A 13,515-nucleotide genomic window follows, 5' to 3' on the forward strand; every position below is an offset into this window, starting at 1 on the left:
CTTATTAAACCTGCCACCTCCCAATCTGGAGTAGTCTACCTCTTTCTTTGGCCTTTTCTTGCCCTCACTGTACAGGGGCCAGTTTCAGGTTTCACCCAGGGAGGCTGCCAAGTATACCAACTAACAATTTTATTCTGGGAGATAGATGCTTTTTATTTGCATGTCCTATTATATGGAAAAACAACCTGAATTTCAGAGAACTTAAGTGACTTGGCCAAGGTTAAACAAACAGCAGTGTCAGAACTAAAGCCTGAAATATGGTTTCCTCACTTTCATTATGATGTTCTATAGTCTCCTCAATGTTAGGTAGGAATATTGGGTACAAATCTTCAGGGCTTTAAAAACTTAAAAAGGTGCATCCCCGAATGACAACTGACAGTAAGTTCTAGGGTTAATTGGAAATATGATTTTAAAAAGGAGAGTCCTCAGGAAATTAGATTAATTTTCATAAACATGCTATGCTTACTTTGGGCCATATATGTCAAATATATTTTCAAAGATTGTCTTTATGTGTGCCAAACATTCCACACCAATGATTTCTAGTCTAATTGGTTTTGGTGACAAGAGAGTGTGATTTAACTTTCTTATATATTTGGAAGGGAAGCTATTCTTTTTCCAAATATCTTGCCAAGCCTGGACATCCAGGAGCTTATTTCTTGAACTTCATGGTTCAATAAAGATGCACACCCTGTAGTTATTTTGAGCCCCCACCCCCCCAATATGTCTTGGGCTGGTTGAAGTTTGACATAGATGGGCACATAGCAGCATGCCAAAATGATACCCCTTGGATCCTTTATTTTATTTTTCTTCTTAAATCAGGCCACGAAATGAAGCACTCAGCCAGAGTAAAAGCTCTTCAGCAGATTTCAGAACTACTTAGGAAACTGTCAGGGAGGACACACCTGTGTGAGAGCCACCACCAGAGCAAATGCCACAGCATGTGCTAGATGAGCACTTTCCTTTCCCCCAGGTGACAGCGGGGCCCTGGGCTGTGTTCTGAGATTGTAATGCAACCTGTCCAAAGCCTCATGAACTTAGTAATTCTTTGTGGGTCCCTGCATGAGTGAGATTCTGTCACCAGCTCTGTGAATTGGAGGTGGCCCTTATCTTCTCAAGTCAGTAAGTGGAGCCTCCCGAAGGCATGTGGACACACTCCAGCCGACGAAAGAGAACAGAGGCTTAGTCTTTGAGCCCTTGTTAGAAGGCAGAGAAAGAGGAAGTGTCCCCAGTGCTTACCAGGCTGCTGCTTCCCCTGCTAAATTTTTAACCGCACATTTTGCCCCATTAAATCAGAATTGATGAAACCCTTACAAGTGCGTAGTGTCTGAAAATTGAAAATCACATTGAAAAATAACAACATTGTTGCCTATACAAGACAATTTCTTTAAATTGAGAAATGATGTGATGTGTGTGGTTAACCGTATCTACGCAGGAAGTGGTTTTATTTAAAAGTTTTTGTGCTCACCCCACCCCCTGCTTTTTTTTTCTCCAGTACTGAAATTAAGCAGCATCCAACCTAGGCCTACTCTTACGACATGTGACTTTACTGTTTTCCGTTTTTGTTGAAAGAGTCATTAACTGTTAGAAGTTGATGGCAGTTTCAATAACAGGTCAGCACTGAGGAAAGGTAAGTGCATTTAACTTCATATTGGGCGTGCAATTTCAATTTGAAAATGTTTGGCAGAGTATCCTGCGTTTCTCTGTGAACGTATAAACTCTTCCTATAAAGTTGTGATGTTTTCACTTGTAATTAAAATACCAGTTTGTTTCCTTTGGTGTAGAAAAGAATATTGTTTTTATATTTGCAACTGTTAAATTCTAAAATCCTTTTAAAGATATACTAAGATTTCATACAAAAATATTAAAGATAAAATAAGATATAGTTTTAGTTTGAAAGTGCTTTTAAAAATAACTACTGGAGAAAATGTAGGACTTTGCATCTTTAACTGACCGATTCATTAAAGCATGTACTATTCAAGATTCAGACAAAAAAGAGAAAAGGGCACTTTGTAACAGTAAGAAATAATATCTGAATTGTATGCAGCGTGAAAGATACTGTAAAGTGTTGTATTAAAGTTTGCATTAGAAACCTTTGGAAAGGTATAGTTTATTAAATGTGTAGTTTATTAAATAGCTATTAAAAAGCAAGAAAATTTTAAAATGCAAAAGAAAGCTCTTTATCATGACATTTAATTTCTTCCCCCTAAATTTTATTTAAGATATAGGGTGAAATGAGAACTTTTCTATTTCATAAGCAAACTCTATGTTTAAAAGAGAAGTCACAGCTTACTTCACTGAAGGTTACTTCTGGGAAAAGAGGCAAATTAGACATACATTTCTGTTATTTACTTAACTATATAATTTTCCTTCTTTGAGATTTCCAAAACAATAACCTTAGAAATTAAAAGGATTTGTTAATCATAAACTGACAAGAACTTTTCTTTTATATTCACTTCTTGCTTTTACAGAATGTCTTTGTATGCTGTAATATATGTACAAAAAATATAAAAGTATTACTAATCTCAGAGACAAATACCTAAAATAGATCTGACTGTGGATTTTGGAAGGAATTTTAATGAAAGCTCCAGATATGATCCACTCTTCCATGATATTATTTTTATTGTGCTCTTGGATGAGGGAAATGATGGCCCCCACACCTATTTTTTTGTGTTATTAAAAAATAGTTATAGGGTTGATAAGTGGCAACAATTTTCTTTTCTTTTATTGTCTTCTATTGAAAGACTCATAAATTTTTTTTGATGTGGTCAATTTGGTAGGAAATTATTAGTTATACTAGTACACTCCATGTTAAGACCTCTTCAGTTGTCAATACTGAAGCTAGCTACTTGTGGACAATTAAATTGATTATGAAAAAGTAGAGATTAGGACTTGATGTTCAATACATTTTTTATTATTAGAGTGTAAAAGAACCCTGGCAATATGTATTTGCTTTGATATTCTGATTAGCTTTTCAGTTTGCTGTGTTCCCTCACAATGGGAAGCGTTACTTAAATCTGTCCTTGATATTGTGGTTCTGAGCCTCTGCATCTATAAAGGCTGTATAATTCAGATAGTTTGGGTTGATAAGTTATTACTTTATTTCATTTGATTATAAGAGAACATCACATGAATAAATATATGTAGTACTTACACTTTAGCAAGAATGAATATCCACATAAGCATTTGGCACTGAAAAAAAGTCCACCACAGTTTTTTAAGTGATTTAATATTTTTAAAAGCTAAATTCCTTCTAAAATGATTGTTTCTTACAGAAACCATTAAATTAAAATGGAAATGTTTGATGGAGTGTGTGTAAAATTAAGAATTAATTAAATATACTAAACATGGATTTATGAAGAGCCACAAGTTGAGAAGAAAGACTTGTAAACTAAAATGCTCTCAGAGCTGTTTGTAAAAATTTGTAATGCGTTATCTCTTGAGCATACAGACCAAATCTTGAGAGGGTAAATCACAAATGAGTTACTGTATCTTTATACATTTTAAGTGAATAAGAAACAAATTTTGGTGAAATAAAAATAGTGTGGAGGATCTCATTTGGAAAGTCATTTCAAAGCTGATTTGTGAAAAAATATACATTTCCACTTGGGGCCAGGATTCAGCAAAATTCAGAAGGAGATATTCTCCCCTTCCCCATTAATACTCCTTTTCTTGTCCTTTTTTAATGCTCTGTCCTGGAGTGGCCTGCTCTGTTCCTAACTTCAGGTCCCCAAGCCTTGGTACCTAGAGAAATAGACTCTACTTTTCTCTTCCATCCCACACCCATTGTTCTTAGAACATAATCATCCTATTTCCCAGCACTTAGGGCATCTGATAAAAATAATCCTTGTGCACAGGAGAAGACTCCAGGGCTTTTTTCTCTCCTAACTTCTTATCCAGATCTCCACTACTCCTTGCAGTAGAATTTGAATAAGGTCTCTTAGCAAACAGGATCCAAAGGAACAGCTAAATATTGAAGACCTCAGTCTCAGGTGAGGAGACTGATGCCATGACAAACAGTTTGGGGGAAATATTTGGGGGGAAAAAGTGTTTTGTTAACCACTGGTCCTGTCTGTGGCATTTAAATTTCTAAGAATGTTTTATACAAAGGGTCCATCACAGAGATGTGTCCTTTTCTCTAAGATATTCCTGAAGAAATACACACTTTTCTTGTAGTAGATGAAAATTAATTACACTACATCTTCAGACTATTTTGGTATTCCCACACTCTGAGAAATACTTAACATAATCAATTGTTTTACATATGTATTTTAAAAATTATTTACTATCCTGAATTTAACACTTTGGGTACCATATTTTTTCCATGGCAGGATAAATGTTACACAGCTAAACTTTAAAATGTGCTTGTAAGTATTCTAAATTTCAGCTGGTAGTAGACAAAACTCTTTTTGTTTGCAAACGATAGAAAAAAAAAGTTAAAATCAGCGTGGGCAACAGAGATAGGCACTGATCTGTATAACCGAAAATCTAAGGAAAGTGAAGTCAGACAGGCTGGGTCCAGGAGCTCACAGTTATGAAGATCGTTTTCTTCATTCTTTAGCTCTCTTTTTTCATTTTGCTGTAAGCAGTCTCTGGCAGAACATCACACTAAGTTGGCCAGAAAGCTTGAGGTTTACATCTGACCCTTTCAGCAAACTCTTTACAAAAAAAAATGCCTTTCTCCTACCATCACAGCAAAGATATCTCAGACTGAGATCAGACTGGGCTGACGTGGGTCACCTCTGAGACACAGACACCCTGAGTGACCAGGCTGCGGCACTGGCCCACTCTTGTCTTAATGAACCACCTGCCCCCACAACGTATGGACCCTCAGCTGAAAAGAGGGGTCCCCATACTGAGGAACTAAAATGTTTCCCTCGGAGGAAAGGTGACTTAATAGGTAAAAGTCACAGAAAAACCAGTACATAGCCACATAGGGGCACATTTAAAAGCATTACATACTCAAATTTTCCAGACTCTATGATCAAACACAGTGGCAGTTTAAGGGTACGTCTGAATAAAGCGAGTGTTTCAATTAAACTGAATTTTAAAATGTTTTTCAGCAGCTACTCCATATATAAACCCCTCCCCCTCATACTTAGCTTCTAAAAGCTTATCATCTAATATGATTATTGCACTAATAATTATAGTGCCAACAAAATTTGTCATACCATAAAAATATATATGAAATGTTCTATTACGATTCAGAATTTCGTGGAACATATTTATTTTCCCGTTACGTGCCAGGCAGTAAACTAGAGAATTTTGCAGGTGTTGTATCGTTTGGTCATATCTAGTCAGAGATAACAGGACAGTCTGGGAAGAAATATTTGTTTAGGCGTCTCCCTTCTCCGCGGTTTCAGTTACCCACCCTCAGACACGCCCAAAAATGTTAAAGGGAAAATACCAGAAACAATCCGGAAGTTTTAAACTACTCACCATTCTGAGGAGCCTGAGGAAATCTCGCGCTGTCGGGCCCGGGGCGTGAACTCGTCAGACATTTCCCGTTAGTCTCTTAGCAGCCACCTTGCTTGTGGGATCGGCGTTCGCAGGTTCGCAGCTGCGCGGTCCAGTCACCCTTATTTCACTTAATACTGGCCCCAAGGCGCAAGCGTAGTGCGGCTCGCAATTCAGATATGCCCACGGGTAGCGGTAAAGTGCTTCCTCTAATGGGAAGATGAAAGAGAGAAAAATCTCTTTTGCGGAGACCTACGGTAAGAACAAATCCGAATCTTCTATTCGTGAAATTGTGAAGAAGGAAAGAAAAATTCGCGTTCGTTTTGCTGTCGCACCTCAGACTGCAAAAGTTATGGCCCCAGTACGTGGTGAGTGTTTAATTAAGATGAAAAAGGTATTCAGTTTGTACAGTAAGATATTTTGCGCGTGAGACACCACATTTACACAACTTTTATTACAGTAGACTGTTAAAATTGTTCTACTTTATTATTAGCTGTTTTTAGTCTTTGACTGTGCCTAATTTATAAATTAAGCTAAACTAGGTACGTGTGTAGAGGAAAAAGCATAGTATAGACAGGATTTGGTACTGTCTACAGTTTCAGGCGTTCACTGCAGGCCTCGGAATGTGACTCCCGTGGATAACGGGGCACCACTGTGGTAGTTTCCAGAAAAAACTAGGGCTGAGGCGATGAGAAGCACTCTAAGAGACAGGAAGGGAATGGTGTCAAGGCACAAAAACATGGAGTATCAGAGAATTTCCAAGGAAGAGTGAGTTGTCTAGCTTTGTTAGGTAGACGTATACTAGTAGGAGGTCAGGGCAGATAGTTTCAGCCTCTAATAGAGTGGACCTGCCGAGCAGATTATGGCTAAAGGTTTTATGTAACAACAGGGTTGATGAGCATGGGAAATACATAATAGGATGTCCACATTTTGCATCTGGGTGGGCTATCTAGTGTCACGATTTATTTGCTTCCTTCATATACCTCACTGTTGGTAACATGCTCTTCAGGGTGGTTTGCAGAAGTGGCTGTAGTTAGTAAAGGGAGGTATTCCTGTAAAACTAGTGACCCGTTCACTTCCCCAAGGTGCCTCGAGGTTCTTATAGATTGTGGTTATAATGATTTCTTTTTCATATTATGAAAGTTTGTTTTTGTTTTCTTTTTAATTTGAGAATAAGTGATACAGTGAAATGTTTTAAAAACAAATAAAACCTAAATATAAACATTTGAGTGAAAATCTTTCTTACACTATTTTTATATACCTCTGTTTACTCCCACCTTAACCAAACAGGCAACCACTTTTAATAGTTTTTTTAATCCTTCATATTATCTTTATGCAAAAGCAAATATGTATATATATATATATACACGTATGTGTGTGTATATCTTTATTATATTAAAGGTGGTATACTATATACACCTCTCCACTTGTTTTTTTCCTTTTAGCAATATCTTGAAGATATTTTAATAATAAAAACAAGAAACTGTCTAATTCTGTTTGTACCTGTACAGTAATCTAGTGTGTGGATGTCATACTTAATTTTGATGTTTTTAATTATTTTTTACTAAATACAAAGAATGTTGGAATATAATTGTGTACACTTGAAAATACAGCTATGGAATGAATTCCTATTTATTTATAAGCCAAGAGAAAAAATAATTTTCATAGTTAATTGCCAAACTATCCTTTATGTTAGTTGTAACATTTTGAACTTCCATCAGCACTTAGAATGCTGATGGAAGCCATGTACCTTTTCCAATAGATTGAGTTATGAAACATTTCAGGTTTTGCCAATCTGTAAAAAAATGTATCCCAATGAAGTTTTATGTAAGAGTTCTGTTATTATGATTGAGGTTGAGCTTGTTTTTAAAAGATTAAAGGCCTATTTGTTTTTCTTAATAAGAGAATACAATCTTTCTCAGCTGTATAATTAAGGGCCAAAGGTATGTCACATTCGAGGCTAGAATGAAATGTTAAAAGAAGGAACTGGGACTAGCATATGTAAAATACTCTCTTTATAAAGCTTGAAATAAGCAGTAGCTTAAAAGAATGACATATGAATGTTGACCTGAAGGAAAAGAGAAAAAGAATGAAAATCAAGAAAAAAAAATGTCCAGATATCCAACAAAGTCTTAGAGGATACTAAGCCAAATGGCTGCAATCACTAGCTCAAGTAGATAAATTAACCAAAAACAGAGACAGAGCACGTTAACAAGTGTGTATGTAGATGAATAAGATATAGATAAAATGAAGTGAGGAGAGGAAGTGGAGGGAATGCATGCTTCGTGGATTCTGTCTTTGAAATCGTAGGAAAGCACATTTGATGAGAGGGATTCTCTAGAGGGTGCTAAAGAATAGGCAGAATACCTTATTTTAAAATTGGCTTTGTCAACAACACACAGTACAATTGTAAATTTTAAAACTGATTTTCTCTTTCAGTGGATATCAGCTCAATTCAGTTCAATTCCATAAATAATGCTGAGCTCTAACTAAGTACACTGTGTTATACTTGGACTTACTGGGGAATCTAGCCAAGTGCATTGGAATTACTATGGCTAGATTATCTCCCAGATTATCTCCAGGATATTACCAAAAGAAAAAAAGAAGTGGAGCAGTGTACATAGAACAGTACCTTTAATATAATAAAGATAATACACACATATACATGTATATGTGCTATCTAGCCAGTGAAAACTTCTTTGATAGCTTAGTGCATAAGCACAAGAATTTAAATATAAATTTATAAGTATAAATGTAATGCCATAGAAATATTACAGAACATGATATTGTCAGAGCCCCAGTGGTTTCATTTTGCCAAACTCAATGGCTATTTCTATGTGATTGTATTATCCATCATCTGAGTTGCATTTGATGCAACTGAACACTTTTCCCTCTTGAAGCTCTCTCTTCATTTGACTTCTAGGATATTTCATTCTCCCAGTTTTCCTCCAAACTGATTGGATGCTCTTTCTCTGTCTCTGACTCTTCCTCATTATCCAACCTTCTAAATGTTAAAATATCCTGCACTCAATCTTCAGATTTCTACCTTTCTTTTAGCTCTTGTCTTAGTTTATTCCTAGGTGATCTTGTGTAGTGCCATGGAGTATAACACTAACTATATTCTAATTAGATCTCAAGACCAAACCTTTTTTTTTTTAGCACTTAAACTGTAAATTAAATTGTCTACCTATCATCTCCACTTGAATGCTTCATAGAGGCATCAAAATAAGTATGTTCAAAACAGCTCTTAATTACTCCTCACCTGCCCCTAACCCAGCCTGCTTCTTCTCTATTTTCATTTATCTCATTTAATGGCACCACTATTCATCTCTCTGTTCAGGACAATAAATTAACAATTACCCTCATTTCCACTCTATCTCTCACACTTGTTACCCCAAACCACATCCAATTAATCAGCAATAAGCAAAGCCTGCAAAATACTGGCTTACCTCCTATAATCCTGTTTACTTTTCTTAGTAATGACTCTTCAAAAATGATATATTTTTTTCAGACTAATGGCTATTATAATTTTTGGTAATTTTTTTTGCTTGTTGGTGTAGTGTAATGAATTCCCCCCAAACCTGCAAAATGAATATATTACAATATGTGACATTTAGATACTATCATAATTTTAGATAAAACCATGCTTACTGATTTACCTTCTAGTTTCAAGTTAGAGAAAAAACATACAAAATAAATGGAGTAATGTTAATTTGAACATTTCATGAACTTTCAAGAAGGTTGAAGAGGTAGCAAATTGTAGAATCTCCCAGTTAGGTTTTTTTGGCCCTAAAATTGTTTTTCTGTGCTGTAATTTATCATTAAATATGCTCTGAAGACAAAAAACCTGTAAGTCTAACAAACATTTGAAATATTGGTGAAAAAAAAATACAGAAAAAAGGAAATTTAATAAATAAACTTTTTATATTGTATTTTATCAACAATTTAAAAAATTGTTGCTACTACTTACATAAACCCATTTTAAGAATCTATTCATGCCTTTTTATACTTATAAGTATTGATTGGATATCTGTATTTTATTTCACTGATTTTCTCTTAGCAGGAATGAATTAGACATTAAGCAAGGGGAAAATGTATATCAAAATATCTGAAATTTAATCACTTCTTATCACCTCTACCACTGTTACTGCAGAATTCTCCTGACTCATCTCCTTGATTCTACTTTTTATATAATAGTCATTCTTCAAAGAGTAGCCAGAGTAACTTTCTTAAGACTTAAATGTACAACTTTACAACATTCCAAATGACTTTCTATTATACTTTTTTTTTTAAAAATTGAAGTATAGTCAGTTATAATGTATCAATTTCTGGTGTACAGCACAATGTCCCAGTCATACATACACATACATATATTCATTTTTGTATTCTTTTTCATTAAAGGTTATTACAAGATACTGAATATAGTTCCCTGTGCTATACAGAAGAAATCTGGTTTTTTAATCGATTTTTATATATAGTGGTTAACATTTGCAAATCTCAAACTCCCAAATTTATCCCTTCCCACCCCCTTTCCCTTAGTAACCATAAATTGCTTACTATGTCTGCAAGTCTGTTCCTGTTTTGTAGATGAGTTCATTAGTGCCTTCTTTTTTCTTGTTTTAGATTCCACATACAAGTGATATCATATGGTATTTTTCTTTTTCTTTCTGGCTTATTTCACTTAGAATGACAACCTCTGTGCCCATCCATGTTCTGCAAATGGCATTATTTTATTCTTTTTATGGCTGAGTAGTATTCCATTGTGTAAATATACCACACTTTCTTTATTCACTCCTCTGTCAATGGACATTTAGGTTATTTCCATGTCTTGGCTATTGTAAATAGTGCTGCTGTAAACATTGGGATGCATGTATCTTTTTGAATTAGAGTTCCCTCTGGACATATGCCCAGTAGTGGGATTATTGGATCATATGGTAAGTCTATTTTAGTCTTTTGAGGAATCTCCATACTGTTTTCCTTAATGGCTGCACCAAACTACATTCCCACCAGTGGTGTAGGAGGATTCCCTTTTCTCCACACCCTCTCCAGCATTTATCATTTGTGGACTTTTGAATGATGGCCATTCTGACTGGTGTGTGGTGATACCTCATTGTAGTTTTGATTTGAATTTCTCTGATAATTAGCAATACTGAGCATTTTTTCATGTGCTTATTGGCCATTTGGATGTCGTCACTGGAGAATTGCTTGTTTAGGTCTTCGGTTCATTTTTGGATTGGGTTGTTTGTTTTTTTGTTATTAAGGTATATGAGCTGTTTACATATTCTGGAAATTAAACCTTTGTCAGTTGCATCATTTGCAAATATTTTCTCCCATTCCATAGGTTGTCATTTTGTTTTGCTTATGATTTCCTTTGCCGTGCAAAAGCTTGTAAGTTTAATTAGGTCCCATTTGTTTATTTTAGCTTTTATTTTAAATTAATTCAATTTTTTTTTTCGTGATTTGCCAGGCCCTCTGTCTCATTGCTCTGCTGTTGTTTGCTTACATGGCATTTTGGATATGGTGAATTAATATTACCTATGAAATTGCTTAGAGACTGTCTTTACCTTGGACTGAATGTATTAACCTTGTCTGCCTTTTTTACTACTGAATACCTAGAATCTAGAACAATGGTATGCATATAATAAACACTCGATAAATATTTGATTAGTAAAAGAATAAATGATATAAAAGCTGACTGTGGGCTGTAGAGTCAGGGAAGGCTTTCTAGAGATTTGTGACTTCTCCTGAGAGTAAATATATAAGATAAATTTAGGGGAAGAGAAGCTAGAAATGTATTTCAAACAAATGACATGTTATGGGTTCATTTTGAATAACCTGTGAGTGATGAAATGTTGGATTGGAATCCTGGATCCATTATATGCTATGGTGCTTTTCTGAAACTGAGAACAAATAACCCTGCATTTGAAAACATATTGCCATAAACTAACTACCTCTAAGTATTTACATTTTAAGCTACTTTGCTAAATTCATGGAATTAAAATTGAATAATTGTATGTTTCCTTTAGATACATTTCCTAAACACTTAGAGAACTTTTTGTTCTAGTCTCTGCTGATGTAATGCCAAGCTTAGAGTCAAAATGAGATTTCTTTTTAAAAGAGCTGTGAAAGGTAGAATATTCAGGAAATTGGGTGCTGAGTCAAGGGGAAATTTAGTTTCTTTAATTTATCTTTCTGCTTTAGTTAATTTCATCCTAGAATTTTAAAGGCTAGAAACTGAGTGATGAAGCCCATATTCATCTTTCCACTCTATGCAATAGGAAACTAAGTGATCTGAGCCTCTGTGTAGCATCATCTATTCATACCTGAATGGTTCTCCTAAAGGAAGTAGAATGTAGGAGGGAAAATGGATGTTGATTACCCTGGTCGTATCTCCAACACAACCATGGGGTCACCAAAAACAGACAATGTTATTTTCTAGGTGCTTTCAGTAGCATGAGACATTCATCAATATAAACGAGTAGAGTGGGATTATTAATAATACTCATCAAAGCTATGATGTATTCAACATGTATTATGGATCAGATGCTTTGCCTACCCAATAGCATTTGATATCCATAAAAATCAATCTTTTTCATATCTCCATTTTTAGATTAGGAAGCTTAGGTTAAGTGGTTAAGTGCCCAAATTTATAATGCTATTTGATAGGCTGGGTCATGATTTGTACGCAGGTCTGGACAATGCAAAATCCATGTTATTTTCACCATGCCATGTGACAATTTCTAAGCCTCTTAGGTGTCAGCAGTTAAGTAATACTGGGCTTCATTCAGGAGGCCCTATATCCTGAAAGGGTCCTTCTTTGTTTGATGTCTAAAACTATGCCATCTGTGGAAAACCTGTTGCTTATTCACTACATATATTGCCTTATGTAGGAATGTTATAAAATATGTGAGGAAGAAAACATGTTTTTCCCTTAGTTTTCATCATACTATGGGTACCTTTTCTGTTTATCTTTTTCTGTGTACTCTAGACCCTATGTCTCCAATTAGCCCTTAAATCCTCAAAATTCCTTCTCAGAATCATGCTGTCCATTACAGTAGTAATTAGCCACAGATGGCCCTTTAGCACTTGAAATGTGAGTAGTCTAAATTGGGTGTAAAATAAACACCAGATTTTGAAGACAGTACAAACAAAAGGAATGTAAACTATCTCATTAATACTTTACATTGATTATATGCTAGAATTATAAAATTTTGATATAATAAGTTAAATAAATATATTATTAAAATATATTACTTTAATATAATAACCTGTTTCATTTTTCTCATTTAGTGTGGCTACCAGAAAATTTTAAATTATTTGTCTGGCACATTATTTCTAGTGGATGGCACAGTTTTAGGCCCTCTCTTCTTCTCACAAGACTACATTGCCATTTTTATACATTCTTATGATTTAAATGTAATCCTTTGATACGGTCATTCAATCTCTATCTTTGTCCTTGACGTCTCTCCCTGTATTGTTCCTGGTTCCAGTTGTTACTTATTACCTCTTCCGTGAAGTCTCATCAGCAGTTCAAACTGAGTATGTCTCATGTTAAACACCTGATCTCCCCAGAGAATCCTCATTTCTCTGTTCTTTAAATCATCTAAACAAGTAAACTTGGAATCTCCATGGACTCCTGTCCATACAGTCAACCAATTGCCAGTGTTTGGGGTATTCGTTTCTTTCTCTCCGTGTTCACTTATTGTCACAGTCACTAATGTGGCCATCCATTAAGTCTTGTCTGGACTATGGCAAAGGGGGTCTTACTTCCACACTCCTATTTGTTTTAGTTCTTTATTTTGCCTGTTTAAGATTTATTTTATGTCTTCAGGGCGATGGTTGGGTTCAAGTTAATTAATACAAGTAAGAATGTCTATTATCTATTCATACTCTATTTAGAGTTTTAAGAGTGATTTTGCATACATCATTTTCAGTGATTATTCCAGCTAGTGGGAAAAGCAGAGCCCTTGATAGATTTAATAGAAGACAAGGAAACTTGGAGAAACAGAAGTGTTTGGGGACATGTTGAGAACATATTTCTCCCAAGTTCTGGTCTGGAAC

General features: G+C 35.1%; 1 protein-coding gene across 5 annotated transcripts in view; it reads left to right on the forward strand.

The window, feature by feature from the left end:
• Positions 1-1,477: 1,477 nt before the first annotated feature.
• The window catches only part of ARHGAP15 (Rho GTPase activating protein 15), a 575,316-nt gene continuing 563,278 nt past the window's right edge, over positions 1,478-13,515 (forward strand). For all 5 annotated transcript variants that reach the window (XM_064484735.1, XM_010974707.3, XM_064484738.1 and 2 more), the window contains exon 1: positions 1,478-1,627. The gene's annotated coding sequence lies outside the window, so the exon portion shown is untranslated. The remainder of the gene's footprint in view (positions 1,628-13,515) is intronic.

This window comes from Camelus dromedarius, chromosome 4, assembly GCF_036321535.1.
Source record: "Camelus dromedarius isolate mCamDro1 chromosome 4, mCamDro1.pat, whole genome shotgun sequence".
NCBI classification, from domain to species: Eukaryota; Metazoa; Chordata; class Mammalia; order Artiodactyla; family Camelidae; genus Camelus; species Camelus dromedarius.